Consider the following 15362-nt stretch of genomic DNA (forward strand, 5'->3'; position numbering starts at 1 on the left):
TCTCTATGCAGCAAAATGAATGATATGATGAGCCGCAAAATGGCTGCCGAATATATAGGGCTGTGACAGGGGTGACTGGCTGCTGATAGGCTGCATCCTGCTTGTGATACAGGGTCATCCCGCCTACTTCCCTTCCCGCCTTGCCTTCTCAGCGTTCCTTGCCCAATGTACTGATATGTGGATCCTCCATTTTAGATGTCCTGGAGCTTGGACCGCAATAAATGGATTTTAATATAGCGATTAGCATGATAGAATCGCGGCGATATTCGCATTCGTTGCACATCGAATATTTCATGAAATTCGTTACGCATTTGGGTTCGTCAGCTTCGATTCGCTCATCTCTAGTTGGCATAACAAAGTTGACATGTTTTTACTTTTTTGAAGACATTAGAGGCATTCAAAATACAGCAGCAATTTTCCAAATTTTCACGAAAAATTCTAGATCTGATTATTTTTAAGGACCTGTTAAGTTTGAAATGGATTTGAGGGGTCTTTCTGTGAGAGATACCCCATAAATGACCACATTATATAAACTGCACCCCTCAACGTATTCAAAATCACATTCAGAAAGTTTGTTAACACTTTAGGTGTTTCACAGGAATAGCTGCAATGTGGAGGTGAAAAATCGAAATTTCCATTTTTTACACCAACATGTTCATGTAGCCCCCTTTTTTTCCATTTCTACAAGGGGTATAGGGAGAAAATGCCCCAAAAATTTGTAGCCCAATTTTACTCAAGTATGGAAATACCTTACATGTTGATGTAAAGTGCTCTGCGGGCTCACAACACGGCTCAAGAGGGAAAGAGCAACTGTGGGATTTTGGAGAGCAAATTTTGCAGTCAGGGTTTTTTTATTTGGGGGGGGGGGGGGGGGGCTTGTTTCATTTAGGAAGCCCTATGGTGCCAGAACAGCAAAAAAAAAAAATTTTCACTTTTCACTTTTCCCCCAAAATTTGAAGCACAATTTCTCCCAATTAAGGAAACGCCCCATATGTGAATGTAAAGTGCTCTGCTGGTGCACTACAGGTCTCAGATCAGAAGGAGTGCCTATGGGCTTTTGGAGAGAGAATTCAGCTGGAATTTAAGTTGGGGGGCCATGTCCGTTTACAAAGCTCTCATGGTGTCAGAATAGCAGAAACCCCCCTCATGTGATGCCATTTTGGAAACTACACCCCTCAAGGAATGTAACAAAGGTTACAGTGAGTACTTACACCTCACAAGTTTTTTGAACAGTGGGCCGTAAAATAGAAAAATGTGCTTTATAACACTAGTGTTACCCCAAATGTTTCCTTTTCACATGGGATAATAGGGGAAAATGGACACCAAACTTTGTCCAAACTTTGTAGTGCAATTTCGCTTGAGAAATAAAATACCCCATATGTGGATGTAAAGTGTTCTGCGGGCGCACTGCATTGCTCAAAATAGAAGGAACACCATTGGGCTTTTGGAGAAGTTTGTTGGAATTAAATTCGGGGGCTATGTACGTTTACAAAGCCCCCATTGTGCAAGAACAGCAGAAACCCCACACACCTGACACTCTTTTAAAAACTACACCCCTCCAGGAACGTAACAAGGGTTACAGTGAGTACTTACACCTCACAGGTTTTTCGAACAGTGGGCCGTAAAAGTGAAAAATTAAATTTTTACTACTGAATTGCTGATATTACCCAAAAAATTTTTGTTTCACAAGTAGTTATAGAAACAAATCTCCACAAAATGTGTAGCCAAATTTCTCCAGAATAAGAAAATACCCCATATATGGCTGTAAAGCACTCTGCGGGTGCAAAGCAGGGCTTAGGAGTGAGACAGCACCGATGAGATTTGAGGCCTAAAGTGGTGCATTGCACTGCAATGGTTGAGGTTCTGACATAAAATCTAAAAAAAAAATCCTGGAAAGTGACCACAATTTTGAAACTACACCCCTCAAGGAAGGTAACAAGTGGTACAGTGAATACTTCTCACGGGTTTTATTAACAGTTGTCCGTAAAATGAAAAATTTAATTTTTTATACTAAAATTCCAGGGTTACGCAATTTTTAACATTTTCACATGGGGTAATGAGAACATTTGGGGGGGATTTTTATCCTGACTATGGAAATACATCCACATATGGGGTAACGTGCTGTGCGGGCGCACAACAAGTCTCAGAAGTCATAGAGGTCTGTTTGTCTTTAACCCCTTAAGGACTCAGGGTTTTTCCGTTTTTGCACTTTCGTTTTTTCCTCCTTACCTTTTAAAAATCATAACCCTTTCAATTTTCCACCTAAAAATCCATATTATGGCTTATTTTTTTGCGCCGCCAATTCTACTTTGCAGTGACATTAGTCATTTTACCCAAAAATGCACGACGAAACGGAAAAAAAAAATCATTGTGCGACAAAATCGAAAAAAAAACGCCATTTTGTAAATTTTGGGGGCTTCCGTTTCTACGCAGTGCATATTTCGGTAAAAATTACACCTTATAATTATTCTGTAGGTCCATACAGTTAAAATGATACCCTACTTATATAGGTTTGATTTTGTCGCACTTCTGGAAAAAATCACAACTAGATGCAGGAAAACTTCTGACCCCTATAACTTTTTTATTTTTCCACGTACAGGGCGGTATGAGGACTCATTTTTTGCGACGTGATCTGAAGTTTTTATCGGTATGATTTTTGTTTTGATCGGACTTTTTGATCACTTTTTATTCATTTTTTTAATGGTATAAAAAGTGACCAAAATACGCTTTTCTGGACTTTGGAATTTTTTTGCGCGTACGCCATTGACCGTGCGGTTTAATTAATGATATATTTTTATAGTTCGGACATTTACGCACGCGGCGATACCACATATGTTTATTTATTTTTTTTACACTGTTTTATTTTTTTTATGGGAAAAGGGGGGTGATTCAAACTTTTATTAGGGAAGGGGTTAAATTACCTTTATTAACAAATTTTTTTACATTTTTTTTGCAGTGTTATAGGTCCCATAGGGACCTATAACACTGCACACACTGATCTCCTATGCTGATCACTGGCGTGTATTAACACGCCTGTGATCAGCATTATCGGTGCTTGACTGCTTCTGCCTGGATCTCAGGCACGGAGCAGTCATTCGTCGATCGGACACCGAGGAGGCAGGTAAGGGCCCTCCCGGTGTCCGATCAGCTGTTCGGAACGCCGCGATTTCACCGCGGCGGTCCCGAACAGCCCGACTGAGCAGCTATACTTTCAGTTTCACTTTAGAAGCGGCGGTCAGCTTTTACCGCCGCTTCTAAAGGGTTAATACTGCACATCGCCGCGATCGGCGATGTGTGGTATTAGCCGCGGGTCCCGGCCCTTGATGAGTGCCGGGACTGAAGCGATATGATGCAGGATCGCGGCGCGATTTTTTTTTAAATCAACTGGTGCCACAAAGTTAAACAGATTTGTAAATTACTTCTATTAAAAAATCTTAATCTGTTTCAAAGAATTTATTGATAAATGCATAATATACAATATTATGCATTGATCAATAAATTCTTTGAAACAGAAAAAATCTTAATCCTTCCTGTACTTATTAGCTGCTAAATACTACAGCGGAAATTCTTTTCTATTTGAAACACAGAACTGTCTGCTGACATCACGAGCACAGTGGTCTCTGCTAACATCTCTGTCCATTTTATGAACTGTCGTGAACAGCATATGTTTGCTATGGGGATTTCCTTTTACCCTGGACAGTTCCTAAAATGGACAGAGATGTCAGCAGAGAGCACTGTGCTCATGATGTCAGCAGACAGCTCTGTGTTTCAAACGGAAAAGAATTTCCACTGTAGTATTCAGCAGCTAATAAGTACAGGAAGGATTAAGATGTTTTAATAGAAGTAATTTACAAATCTGTTTAACTTTCTGGTACCAGTTGATTAAAAAAAAAAAAGTTTTTCACCGGAGTACCCCTTTAAGGCCTATGGCATATCAGTAGCTGATGGTTACATACATTCAGAGGAAAATACAAAAATGAAACACCCACACGTGACACCCTTACAGAAAGTACCCACCCTGAGGAATGGGTATAGGGGTAAAGAGGACATTTTGAATGTACAGGTGATTCCAATTTTTTTTTTCCAGGAATGGATGAAGGGTAGCGTTTGCAAATTGCAATTTTCAACCTATCCTCTACTTCATCATTCTTTGAACAACTAACATGTGACTCCAAATAGTCGCCTGGAAATACGACAGAGCTCATGAGCGAGAACTCGTTGCATTTGAGGCTGATGTTTCTTACGGAACTGACAGTTACATACATTCAGAGGAAAATACAAAAAAGGTACACCCCCATGTGAGCCTATTACAAACAGTACACCCCCTAGGTGAAGTGGAGACTTGGAACTGATAGTGATCCCTAAATTTATTTTCCAGGAATGGATGAAGTGTTTGGGGGAAATGAAAATTGCAATTTTACTACTGATATGCCAATTATTTTCCCAGGATGATGACCCAGAGTATAGCCAAAAGTAAAAATTACACCCATCCCTATGCTCTGAATCATCATTCTGGGAATGTGATGTGTGTGGCTGTCCCTATTCTGTTACCTCAAATGTGCACCCCGCTCAGGTGGGGAGAGAGTGCTGCACATTTGAGGCATCTTGCAAACCCCCAATGCTGTTGAATTTGTGTCTCATGACCCATTTTTTGGGGGAGAAAAAAAGATATTATCAGGGTATTGGGAAATACGTTGGGGTTTGGGTTCAAAAATGGATTGAAAATATAGTAATCCATGGAAGTGTGATACTTCCTGAAGCAATCTCTAATGCTCAGCCTAGATGATCAGGGCATGTGTCACATTCTAAACTGTCCCTACTCTCTAATATGCCTTGGTGCAAAAAAACGGTGCCAAGGGGCACTTTTATTTTGCTGAGGGGGAGAAGCAGCACAGGGTTCCGTCCTGCTCACCAGATCACACAATGGTGAGCATTCTGCAGCATGCTCCTCCCCCCTCCTCATACTGCTGTGACCCGAATGACTCGGAATTGCCACAGATCGTTGGTCTAAGGGGGGTGTCTCTGAGCCCCCCTCGGCGATGTGCAGTGTTGCCCGCTAAATGGTTTCAGCAGGCATCCTGGTCCGATCCCTGCCTAGCGAGCGGTGACGACTGAAATCGCCACAGATTGCCGGTCGGCGATCGTCGTTATGGGGGGGTTCTCTCAGCGATGTGCCGGGATGCCTGCTGAACGGTCCCCGCCCAACCGGAAATAAGTACCAGGACATCAGGGCGTACCTGTATGCCCTGCGTCCTTAAGGGGTTAAGTTAATATGAAAAATCAACCACAAACATACTAGGAATAGAGCATGTTGCTGTTATTAAAACTGTATCAGGGTGTCCAACAGTAGCATACATAAAGAAGCGCTAATATAGCAAAGTTCAAAATGAATGCCCTATTAGTGTTACAGATTTTGGATTGTGTTTTCCTTCCTCATACCCTAACTCCTTAGCTCAGATACTAATTTGAACACATTGGTAGCATTTACTTTGAACTGTAATATCATGATAAATACAATCACAGTAAGGCTCCATGCACACCGTGATTGTGTATCTGGCATCCGGTAGGTTCATTTTCCAATCGTATCAAACTTTTGAACCGGACTGAAAACCACAGCAGACAGCAATAACTACTCCAGCTCAGTTTGTCTGTACTATGGACTCTCGCCAAATGTTCCCAGCCTATATGGAATACCTGCAATTTTCTAGTCAATTGACAGACTTGAACAGTGCACAAGCACATGAAGACTTTATACATTCACTAGGGTATTACATCTGGATTTATATGAAATGCAAAATAATGTACCAGACAAATCCCAAAAATAAAACACTTTGTGAATGTGACTGTATACAGTGAAGTACCTTGCAAAAACTCAACATTGTTCATATTACATAGCAACAACATTGATCAGCCTCAATCATGGTGTAACTAAGGAGCTGCCACAGTCACTTACTTTCTACAAGTACAGTCAAATGCAGTCAATACCTTATACTTGTCAGTGATTGCTGAGTATTAATTACTTTAACCAATTACAAATGTATACTAATGTATTTACTACACTTTTTATTGATAATTGCACAATGGATTGCTCTACACATATTAGCTGTGCAGTTACCAGCCCTCTGTGACACTTTACAGTGTTTTTTCCGTTTGCATTCTGCTCTGTGAATTTAAAAAAAAATTGGTTATCCTCACCTCATTCTCCTTTCTGTCTGGCTTTAAAGAAGAGCTTCAGCCAACCCCTCAAAAACGAGATAATATATCTTAGATTGCCCTGATCACACACCGTTTTATGGTTTCTCAACATGCCCTCCTGTTCCTGAGATATACGGTTTTATCGTTTGTCTGACATTTTGAGGGAATCATCAGATGGGCATGAATTTAATTTCAACCATGACACAGTCAGGGGGTGTGTATTAGGCATACACACCCCTCAATACACAACATTGACACCCCTGACTGTATAATCCTACCCAGCACCTGATATTCTCTATCATTATTAAAATTAAGTTCACACCCATTTGAGAATTAACTGAATTGTCAGACAAACTAAACCCACTTTTCTCAGGAACAGGAGGGCGTATCAAGAAACTGCATACTGGGGGCGGGGCTGTAGATCTTCTAGTAAAACGTTTGAGCTTTTACAAAAGCAATACTGGAATACTGAGAGCCATATACTTTTATTTACTTATTATTTACACACCTGTAGGTCCTGAATACCAATGGGTAGTAAGGGGTGATGTAGAAACGCAATAATTAATATTATACAAATAAAGTGCAGTGTAATTAAGTACAGTATAAAACAACAGCTTGACAAGGAGAATCAATTCTCATAATGAGCAAAATTGGACCATATTACCAAAAATAAATTGTGGAAAAGCATATTCACCAGTTAGAAACCCATACATCCCAAAATACAACACATATGGTCCATGTGATGCAGCGGCACCTCTGTGTGCCATCCTCTTGATGCTTTGTGCGAAACGTGTCGGAATGGTAAGATACTAATGCGCCGCAACACTGTATGTACACTTTGCTTTATTTTGGATAATTTGAGTCTTTATCTGCCGGATATGATTTTCAACTATTAATGATTTTTAGATAAATAGTCTAGAAAAAAGAAAAAGTCAGGTTGGCGACCATAGTGGAAGGAGGAACTGAAAATAAGAACTGATACAAGGCAATCCCCTACTGATGATTGTGTATTATATGCCCTTCCTAACAACTCCCCATTCCTGAGGACAACTGTCATGACTGATGTGATAGACGGGGAGAGTGAGCCCTAAGCTGTCCCTAGAAACACTCACCCTGTCTACTTGCCCATCCACCCTAAACGGCAAATAGACAACCATGGTGCCAGTCCCTCCCTGTGCTAAAGTGCAATTTTCATAAAGGTACACAAATAATACTGTACATAGTTGGGAACACAACCAAATAACCAGATTAACCAGACAGGATATAAATATACAAACAGGGCAGGATATAGCGTACTAACATACAGTTCAGAAACCCGGAATTAAGATAAACGGCAGATATGAATAACGAATGAGACTGGATATGGAACAAGTGTACAGCAGAAACCAGGAGATGCAGGGGATGAACAGAAGACCTGAATGTTAAACACTAAACAGATAAGGAAAATAAAACACTGTTCACACTGGACACAGAACACTAACATAAATGGATACTAGTTCAGAGGACAAAGATCATTGGTAAAGTGCAGAGTACACTATAGACCAATGGTAATGTACAGAGGAAACACTAGATCAGTGATCATGTACACTATGATCAGTGCAAGCACTAAAAACACTTAAGTTCAGCAAACATGAACTCTATAAAAACGTATAAGAAAAACAAAACTCCACAACATGGAGGAATACAGGTAAGGATACCAGAACAGGAATTATACAAGCAAGACACACAGTGTGAACACAGACAAAGATATAATGCAAAAGCAGAACAGACATACAATAAACAAAAGCACTACAGACTAAAATCAATAATAATCAGGACTATTAACTATGGTTAAAACTCAGAAATATTACAAGATAAATACAAGGTGCATGATAAAACAGACATAGTCAGAATTGCACAAATCACCAGCCCAGAATACAGGCTGAGCTAGGGTAAAAGCCTTAACTCTTCCAAGCTTAGGAAGAAATAGCACAGAAACTGCTCAGACATAAGAACTAATGTCTGAACAGACCAAAAGACACAAAAAAGGACATTACAACAACATTTTCTTCTTCATATGGACAGTCAGAAAATCTACTTGAATAACTTTGCACTGTGAAAGCACACTCGGTCACATCAGGCTGAGATAAGTGCAGCCTTCAGTTCTCCCACAGCCACTTGCCCTGCCTACTTGAATCAACTGGACAGCAGTCCCTGAATTGAGTAAGTGCAGAGGTGTAGTCCAAAACAATAACAATAAACACCATACCGAAGTTAGGGAAACATGTCCGGATAAAACAGGTTAACAAGCATGGAACTAAGATAGACAGTGAATGCACATACAAACAAGAAATCAGAGTCTAACAGGCTGGATCTTTACCAAAGATCGCCTGCAGTGCCAATATAGAATACAGGGGAATGGTCAGGTCATTATAGCCAAGCCAGAATTATAACTAGAGCTAGTACAGATATAAACAAACACAAGCGATGAATGACAAGCTGGCATGGAAGTTATATGCACCTGAAGGGGTGGACACAAAGAGCAGATGTAATTGGCTCTAAGTCCACGTCCCCTGATAGGACAAGGTGTTGCCACAGCTACGTATTATACCTTAGCCAAACACCAGAAGGCTAAACCCTTCGGCCAGAACCAGCTTTAGTTAAAACATACACTTTACAATTTACTCAATACTGGCCTGCATGATGTCAGCCGAATTTCACTGTTTTAGGGATCACTGTGTTATTCCCTAGGAAGAGATAAGATGAGCAGTACAGCACCTTTCTCGCACTTGGAAAGAAAGTTGTGTGATAGACAAGTGGGTGGGGCTTTCTTATATGTGCTACCTATCAGTGGGCAGAGTGATGTTCTGATTAGTGGAATTAGCTTCCTATGAAGTTGTCCATAATGTGTGAATGATAAATAAGACCTCAATATCCACAGGGGACAGTGAATTATGTGAATGTTGAACTTTGTACAGTGCTGTGCATTACTTCAATGCCATTTTAGAAGATGTTAATAGGTAAAATATAGTGGCTATTCACAAATTTGCCTATAGAAGGCTAAGTTTCCACTTGGTTTTTTTCTGGCAGTTTTTGGAAAACTGCCACTGCAGTTTTTGAGCCAAAGTCAGAAGTGGATCCATAACGGAGGAGAAGTGTAAGTTCTTCCTTTATATGTCCTAATCCTTTTAAATACACTTCTGGCTTTGGCTCAAAAACTGCAGTGGCAGTATTCCAAAAACTGCCAGACAAAAAAACCAAGTGTAAACTTAGCCTTCTACAGGCAAATTTGTGAAAAGCTACTAAATGTCATGATGTAGGAAATACAGCTTCTACGAAGCAGTTTTCAACGCTCCCCATATTTAAGCTTTTTATGTTCTTGCTCAAAAGGACTCCAGCAGCATTTTCTGTACTCTGTCTGCAAATGCTCTGGCTTTATTCTATAAAATTTTGTATCCCACAGCTTCGAAGTTTGCAAAATAATTACAAAACTCCTTCTATCACATTATCTGCATTAGGGAAATAAAATCCAAGCTTTTTGTTTTATCGCATAAAACTCTGAAGGAATCCCAGCAAACTTTACTGTGAAACTCTATCACAAATGCAATAATTTCTCCAAGTTTTAAAGTATGATTGGACTATGATACCATCATATTTTGTCAGATAGAAACTATGGGGGAGATTTATCAAAACCTGTGGAGAGGCAAAGTTTCCCAGTTGCCCATAGCAACCAATCAGATCGCTTCTTTCATTCTTAACAAGGCCTGTGAAAAATGAAAGAAGCAAACTGATTGGTTGCTATGGGCAACTGGTCAACTTTGCCTCTCCACAGGTTTTGATAAATCTCCCCCATATATATTCTTTTCGCAATATCAGTTTGGACAGTAATTTTACAATGTTTGTGCACAACTTGCTATAAACTAAAAAAATAGACAAACACATAGCTTTTCTCCTAATAGTCTTATGTTTTGTATGTAATGGGATCTTTAGGTCACAAATAATATTGCAGATTATAGTCGTATCTGCCTATATAATCCCTTATGAATAAATTCCATTCAATTTGTTTTGTAAATTGACTTAAGGACCTTAATGTGAAGCTCTGGTATTGAGCTACTTTATCCGAACTGCTCCATTTACAAGCACAATATATCAATAATAACCTTACAGGGCTGTCATGATGGCTATGTCAGCACATGATGATAACCCCTGTCAGCATCTCATGGAGAGAATACAAGCTTTCGTCAGTGGTGCCCTTGTTCAGCTGGCGGAGCCTGCAGGGCAACGTAGTGGTATTCTTGAATATGTGCTACTTGCAAAGTAAGCGATAACAATAAGATTTTAATAGGCATTTACTGAGTAAGCAATCCCCGTGTATAATCTTTCAGTACTTGAGTTTTACTACAAATAAATGAAGACCTTCTAATCTGCCTAACTGTTCTTATCACCCCTGACCATTTTAGATATCAAATCCTAAAACTCCAATTTTTCCTCAAATTTTAAGGCTGTGTCATTTATATTTTCTATACTGTGTCATTGTCATTTAGATTTTCTCTGTGTCATCTTGTACTTATTGACAATAGTCAACATATTTCAGAACAATTTTTTAACATATTTACTCCCTTTTTAGATTTCATCTCTTTTGCAGATCTGTACTTGAAAAATAACCCAAGGTCTCTTGCCTGGAGGGACATGTTGATGTACATAACATCTGCAAATATCTTCCCAGCATTTTAGCAAAACAAGCAAAGTTCTTTTTGGCAGATTGCAGTCAGCTGTATTCTGATCAGTCAGAAGTTTCCTATCTAAAGTGAAAGCCGATGAGCGCATTTCGTATGAGCTAAAGCTTTGAAATAATGTTTGCAGTTTGAAATTGTAATTGGGGACGAAATTTCTTAGCAACTAGGATGAGTGGCCCACGGGATTCATGCTTGACACTGGGTATAGAAATAATGGATAACTGATAGATTTAGGAATTAGATGTGAACATTATTTTAATCATTATGATTAGGGATGAGTGAATCGAATCTGACTAATCCAAATTCGTTACGAATTTCATGAAAAATTTGACTCGCAACGAATGCAAATATCGTTATGATTCGATCTTGCGAATTGCTTCATTAAACTCCATTTAGTGCGGTCCAGGCTCCAGGGGCCGGGCATCTAAAATGGCGGATCCACATGTAAGGACATGGGGCAAGGAATCCTGGGAAGACGGGAACAAGGGTCAGCAGGATGAGCCTGAATCACATGCAGCATGCAGCCTATCAGCTGTCAGCTACCCCTGTGATGTCACAGCCCTACATAATCTACACCCATCTTGCCGCCACTCACATCAGCGTTCTGTTGCAGAGAGAGAGGGACAGAGAGCAATCTGTTGCACAAAAAAGCTTTTTTACAGCAGCGATTCATCTCAAGCCAGAATCCAGCCTAGAAGCACTGATAGGGAAGGGAGAGAGATTGAGAGAGAAAGTTCAATTGCAGGTGTATTACAGCAGCGATTCACCTCAAGCCCAAATCCAGCCTAGAAGCACAGATAGGGAAGGGAGAGAGATTGAGAGAGAAATCGCAATTGTGGGTGTATTACAGCAGTGAATAACCTCAAGCCAAAATCCAGCCTAGAAGCACTGAGAGGGAAGAAAGTCAAATTGAGAGAGAAAGTGAAGTTTTTGGTGTAGTACACAGCAACTGTGTGCTGCAGCACTGGTGTGTACAACAACTGAAAGGTTAATAGTAGCCAGCTAAGTGTAAACTGTGCATACATATAGATGGTGTACCATTTTGTTCCTGTTAAAGTCTTAAGGGCCTAGATACTGTGAAAGGCCAGCCAAAAGTAAGTGGTGTACCATTTTGTTTCTGTTAAAGTCTTAAGGGCCTAGATACTGTGAAAGACCAGCCAAATGTGGTGTTGTAGACAAATACTGTTTTAAGCATAGTGGAGCACATTGTACTCCCCTCATAAGTGCATGCTAGATGCGTACATCTAAGTGGTGTACCCTTTTGTTCCTGTTAAAGTCTTAAGGGCCTAGATACTGTGAAAGGCCAGCCAAAAGAACACACCTGCTAGTGTTGTAGACAAATACTGTTTTGAGCGTAGTGGAGTGTATTGTCCTCCCCTTGTATATGCACTAAGTGTGTCAGGCAGAGAAGTGCCAAGACATGCACAGAGGAGTGGCAGAGGCCTAAATTCATCAGGCAGAAGTCGCAGCAGACTAGGGACGAGTGGCAGCAGGAGTTGCAGTGAGGGGCCTGAGCTCCAGGTATCAGCTAGCGGTCATGTCTCGACCTGCAACTCATCTGCCGTCATAGATTGGTTAACACGGTCATCCACTTCATCACAAGTGACTTATGACACCCCCAGTCAATAGTTGGTGGGTTCCTCAAACTCAACCCTCAGTTGGCATGGCCTGGGAGCAGTTGCTGGAGCATTCTCTTCTTGGCAAATGTTACTCGCTCTAAAAAGGGCAGCCCCACACAGGAACCTCTCCTTATTTCCCCCTACAAACACTGCCATTTCCCACGGTTTTTAGGTGGAAATAGAGAGTTTTCTGTGTGGGGCCACCTTTTTTAGGGTGAGTAAAAATTGCCAATAAAGGAATTAATAGGGCGAGAGTAGGGCCTTACAGGGGAAGTTTTTACCCCCAGCTGCTACAATGGACAATACGTTGTTCCCTTCCACCTTTTCGAGGAAAGTGTTACTCGTCTTAAAAAGGGCGGCCCCCACACAGGAACCAATCGCTATTTCCACCTAAAAACCCTGGGAAATGGCAGTGTTTCACAGTGGAAATATGGTGAGGTTCCTGTGTGGGGCCACCCTTTTTAGGGCGAGTAACACTTGCCAAGAAGGGAATTAACAATGCAAAAGTAGGGCCTTACAGGGTCAGTTTTTACCCCCACTGGTTACAATGGACCATACATTGTTCCCTTCCACCTTTTAGAGGTCTTTGCATCACATCAATACTTGGTGGTGAAGGTAGCACATGGTGTTTTTTGCACACCTTTGCTTTTGTTTAATAAAAAAAAAAAATTTGTGTCCATATATTTTATCCTAAGCATATTATTAAAAGTTAAGTTTGACGTAATGCATATCCTCAATACTTACTTGTGTACACTAATACTTTAACAAAAGAACTGTTTTCTTCTGCCTACCTGCCTCAGCTACTATTCTGATCATGCCACCCGCCTGATGCCACACATCTGATGCCAAGTTCTCCTTTTTATCACCCACCTTCATCACCGGGTACTGGTATTGCCACCCACCACACCACTCTGTCACCAGATAACTTTCAGGACTCCTGATGCTGCAACATCCAGGCTGTCTCATTCTGACATTGCCTGTCTGCAATGATGCAGGCTTGAGGTGAATGGATTCGCTGCTGTGAAGAATAAGATCTGTATTGTGATTGTCAGTAACACACAATCTGCTCGCTGAGCTACAAGTCCCATAAATGCTTGTGTTCAGCAATGGCTGCTGAATATATAGGGCTGTGACATCACAGGGCTGGCTGCTGATAGGCTGCATGCCACCATGTTATTCAGGGTGATCCGTCCTACCCAGAAATTCCCAGAATTTCTTGCCCCATGTTCTGACACGTGTAGCCGCCATTTTAGATCCCCTGGACCATACAAAATGGAGTTTAATGAAGCGATTCATTTTATCGAATCGCGGCGATATTTGGATTTGTTACAAATCAAATTTTTCAGGAAATTTGTAACAAATTCGGATTTGTCCTATTCCATTCGCTCATCTCTAATTCCTATTTACAGTTCTGGAAAATGTAACATGGGTAAGCCATTTAAAAATTTGATTATGAACATGTACTCGGCACCAACAGCTAGAGTTAATGTTAATGGAAAGTTGACAGAATCTTTTTAGATTGAAAGGGGCACTCAACAGTGTTGCCCCCTCTCGCCATTACCATTTGTGTTTTTTTGGAACCCTTTGTTTGTAAAATAAGAAAGGGAAACTCGATTGAAGATTTTGGATTAAAAGGAGTGAATTTAAAAATTTTAATGTATGAAGATAATATTGTTCTGTTCATAAGAGATCCAAACAGCAAAGTACCTGAATTAATTAGTTTAGTTAAAGAATTTGGTACCCATTTGGGATTGAGTACTAATTGGTCAATGTCTTCATTGAGGGCCATTATAGGGGATAGTATGGGTGAGTTAAAGGTGGTAGGAGAATGAGAAATGGTTGACAATCTGGGAGTGAAAAGAACAGCAGAAGCGATAATGTAACTTTGAATATTAGACCTATGATTCGGAAGGGAGAACAGAAAGTTAGTACTTGTAATAAATTACCACTCACTGTGGCAAATAGAATTGGATTATGTAAAGGAATTTTACTACCACTAATTTTGCCCATCTGAGAGTAGCCCCGATTCCAGACCAATTTTTTAAGGAAATTAAACATAAGATAAACAAATTATTATGGGGACTTTGCATGTACAGATGAAGCAAAGCTATCTAAGCTTACCAGTAGCAGAGGGAGCTTGGGAATTCCAAACTTCCACCTATACTATGTAGCATCAGCATTGGAATTGTTAGGGCAAAAAGATGGTCTGATGAGGGACATATGCCTTAGAATGTTGGGCCATGAAAGTAATATCTTATACAAAGAAGTGAAAAGGCAACAAGAGGTGCACCCGTAGTGAGGACCGTCTGGGTAGGTAAATCAGGATGAAGAAAAAGATGGGTCCTTACCCTTAGGAGTTGCGCTTAGAGCACAACACCTACAGTAGCGTCTGGAAATGAATAGAGTGCCGGACAGCTGCCATGAGGAACTTCCCGGAGTGACATCAGTCTCACCTGTATTAAGGCAATGGAAGGAATGAATGAAAAGGTGTTCCCCTCAGTAATGGTTCTGGTCCATAAGTGGATGTGCGTTTCAACCCCGGACCGGGGTCTTCATCAGACATTGCTTTATATGTCATAATAAATATATTCACATGCACTTATGGACCAGCGCCGTTACTGAGGGGAACACCTTTTCATTCCTTCCATGAAAGTTATATCTTGATATGGTTGGAAACGGGAAATGCAATAAAGGAAGGGTGTAGATCAATACTCTTTTTAATGGTACTTTGGGAAAAGTTGGGCATTGGTGAGAAAAATGGTTGGGTTCACAGCTAGTTTTAATTGGACGCCTTTATAGGGAAACATACATTCTTTTTAACTTATTAAATGTC

The sequence above is a fragment of the Hyla sarda genome, chromosome 4 (genome assembly GCF_029499605.1).
Source record: "Hyla sarda isolate aHylSar1 chromosome 4, aHylSar1.hap1, whole genome shotgun sequence".
In the NCBI taxonomy this organism is placed as follows: domain Eukaryota; kingdom Metazoa; phylum Chordata; class Amphibia; order Anura; family Hylidae; genus Hyla; species Hyla sarda.